Raw genomic sequence first — 3,481 nt, 5'->3', positions numbered from 1 at the left:
GAGGAGATGGATTGTTTAAGTTTAGACTTTGGAGTTAGAGATATTAATATTTGTTTACTTGTATTTGAATATTAGCCTAGGTTGGTTTGGGAAGTCCGGGGGGTGGGGGGATGGGATATAACATTGTGTAATATCTGTGATGTATTTTCTTTTTTTTTATGATAAAAACAATAAAATTTTATATTGAAAAAAAAAAAAACAAGGTATCAAGGAATCTCTGCCTGAACATACTTTAAATATGCTACTAAAATAAACTTATCCAGGTGCAAGATCAGTTGGAAACACTTAGCAGTGAAAAACATCAGTTTGGCATCCTGAGGCAGTGAAAAGAATAATTGAGTTCCATTTGTGCCATTTATACAAATGTACAGGTAGACTTTGACTTATGACAACAACTGAGCCCAAAATTTTTGTTACTAAGTGAGACAGCTGTTAAGTGAGTTTTGCTTGATTTTATGACTTTTCCTGCCACAGTTAAGTGAATCACTGTGGTTAAGTTAGTAACTTGGTTGTTAAGTGAATCTGACTTTCCCATTGACTTTGCTTGTCAGAAGGTTACAGAAGGTGATCATATGATTCCAGGACACTGCAACTGTCATAATTATGAGTCACTTACCAAGCATCTGAATTTTGATCACGTGACCATGGGGATGTTGCAATGGTCATAAGTGTGAAAAACAGTCATAAGTCATTTTTTCAGTGCCATTGTAACTTCAAACAGTCATTAAACAAATGGTTGTAAATTGAGGACTACCTGTATTATGTCTGTGTCAAAAATTGGAGTGGATAGATGTTTTAATGCTATCTTTCTCACTGAAATATAGCATGAAGTTTTACTAACTTTTGAACATGAGTCAAGCATAAGACTGGCAAAAATGTTTATTTATCTCCTCTGTTCAAAGTAGTCTGGTTCCCATGCACATTTTCTCTTGTTTGCTAGTATTTATTCAGACTTCTTTTAAGAAGCGTATTGTAATGACTTGTATGTATGTCTACTTTTACCCAAAGTAGTGTTTTAATCAAGTCAGACTTTCAGGTTATAGTGTCATGTCATAAGCATTTGTAAGTGCTAACAATCAAATTCATAAGTCACTCCAGTCTGAAATTCCCAAAAATGATGCTCAATCTTTGTTGTTTGGTTGATAGTTGTCCATCTTGTTTCCTCCAAAGTATTGCAGCCAGAAGCTCTGGTGTCTTCATGGGTTCTGACATTGGCTTCCTTCAAAAATACAAGCCATGGATGGTGCTTCATATATTAAAAGTATATGTAGGTAGTTAAAATTCTTCAGCATGGACAAAAATGAGTCATTTGGCTTTTGCTTGTCTTTTTATTTTTTTAAATTTAAATTTAATATTTTGCTATTTTAATATTAACTTATTAAATGATAATTTAGATCAGATATCATAATATTATTTACTAGAATTATAGTCCACATTTTTCTGAAGATAGTGTACATAGCATTTCTCTCATAAGTGTTCAACACAACAACAACATAGTGAAGTAGGTTATGAAGAGGAAAAGTGACTGGTCCAAAGTCACTTAGTGAGCGTCTGTGGCTGAGGGTAGACTAGAAAGCCAGGACTCTCAGCTCCTGGTGCAACATCCTCACAACTATACTACACAATAATCATTTTTCATTTCTTCTCAATATCTGGAAGAGTTGCATGCTGGCTGATGTTTTATAAGGTCAGGGAGAATGGGTGGCTTGGGCACGATGTTGCTGCTGCTGCTGCTATCGGTTCAATTGTGTCTAATTCTAGGCACTTCTATGGACCAATACCCTCCACATATTTCAATCTTGCATGGCTTGCTTCGCTTGTTTTATGCTGTCTGGAGTCTGATTTGATAGTGTCTAGCCACTGTGGTTTTGGCGGCCTTGTTCCTTTTAGTACTGACCGTTCCAAATATAACTGTCTTTTCCAGTGAGTGTGATCACATGACATGGCCAGAGTACGTAAGGGTGGGTTTTGTGATTTTTGCTTTGCAACGATATGTCAGGTTTTATACATTACTGTACTTGTTTGTTTGTCACCTTTGCTGTCCATGGAATGTGTATCAGCCTTCTCCAATCCCACAGCTTGCAGAAATCAATTTTCCTCTTGTTATTTTTTTTCAACCATAGGTGGCACAGGAAGCACAATAGCATGGACTAATCTGCATTTAGTTGCCAGGCTGATATTCTTGCTTTACCATACTCAATTCATGCTCATCAATGCTGTGCAACCCAGTGCAATTTGACAGTTTATTTCTGGACTACATACACTTCTTTGATCAATCTGCGATCCACGCATGCATTTGATTTCTTCACTGTCAATTATTTTTATATTTCCATTCTTGGTCATGAACTTGATCCTTTTGATGTTCAGAAAGAGACTGAATTTTTCGATTTCTTCTTTAATCTTTTTGGTCAGATGTCGCTTGTACATGTTCAGTACCAAATATTAAAAAAGAGAAAAGCTAGATCCTGTGACTCTGCTTCTTAGGAAAAAGCCCCTTATAGGGAAGGAAGCTCATGCTATGACTTTACAGCTAAAGATAAAACACTGGCTGAGGATCAGATCCACTGAAATATGAACTATGTGCAAGGTATCAAATAATGGATTAGGTAACCAGGGAGAACATGCCAGCTATGAAACAATGAAGGCAATGAGAAACTGAAGTGGGAAGTTTCCACCAAAGCAAATAAATAAAATCAGCAAAGCAAGGTTATTTTATGACAGAACTAGCTGTCAGATGAAGTGGACTGTTGGCACAGTTGCATAACAGTTTACAAGCTAGCTACCTGACACTGAGCCAGACCTCCAAATGTACTGGTATATCTCCATCTACTGGTCAAATATAGTATGTAACATAGCTTGTTTACTTATCATTGCTTTATCTAATTTCTCTCCTATCCAATCAAAATCTATATTTTTCTAGTCTACCACCCAGTATGCTAAATGTAGAAATAGGTTGGTCATGAAGACCAAAGTTAATCATGCCATGAGACAGAAGAGGATATCATTTTTCTTTGGCAGGGTTCTGGGTAGAGAAAAGTTTCTCCAGTGTCATACATGCTAGTTGGACTTCAGACTTTTGATCCAGAGAGCTAACATATGACTTGTAAATCTTCTCCTTTTGGTGTCCTGCATTTTCCCCCCTTTCATTTTCTATATGGTTGTGCTAAGTCTTCCATGGCCAGGAAAAGTTTATGGAGAGTGGAACTTCTTAACATTTCTCTGTGTGTGCATGTCTTAAGATCACTCTGTTGTCCATTATGTGCTATTATCTTGAAAACAGTCCTCTGTCTCAGCCTCTGTGGTTGCCAACTTCTTCCAGCCTGTGTTACTGAACTATGATTTGTACCTTCCCTCATTGATGCTTATTCTGTCTTCAGTCACATCTGTCTTCATGCCAAACCAATCTTATTTCATTCTTCAGCAAAGTGACTAAATTAATAGACCAGCGAAATACTGTGGACGTAGTATACTTAGATTTCAG

Source organism: Protobothrops mucrosquamatus, unplaced genomic scaffold, assembly GCF_001527695.2.
Source record: "Protobothrops mucrosquamatus isolate PMUCROS unplaced genomic scaffold, P.Mucros_1.0 scaffold78, whole genome shotgun sequence".
NCBI classification, from domain to species: domain Eukaryota; kingdom Metazoa; phylum Chordata; class Lepidosauria; order Squamata; family Viperidae; genus Protobothrops; species Protobothrops mucrosquamatus.
The sequence above is the reverse complement of the archived record's forward strand: the minus strand, read 5'-3'. Positions refer to the sequence as shown.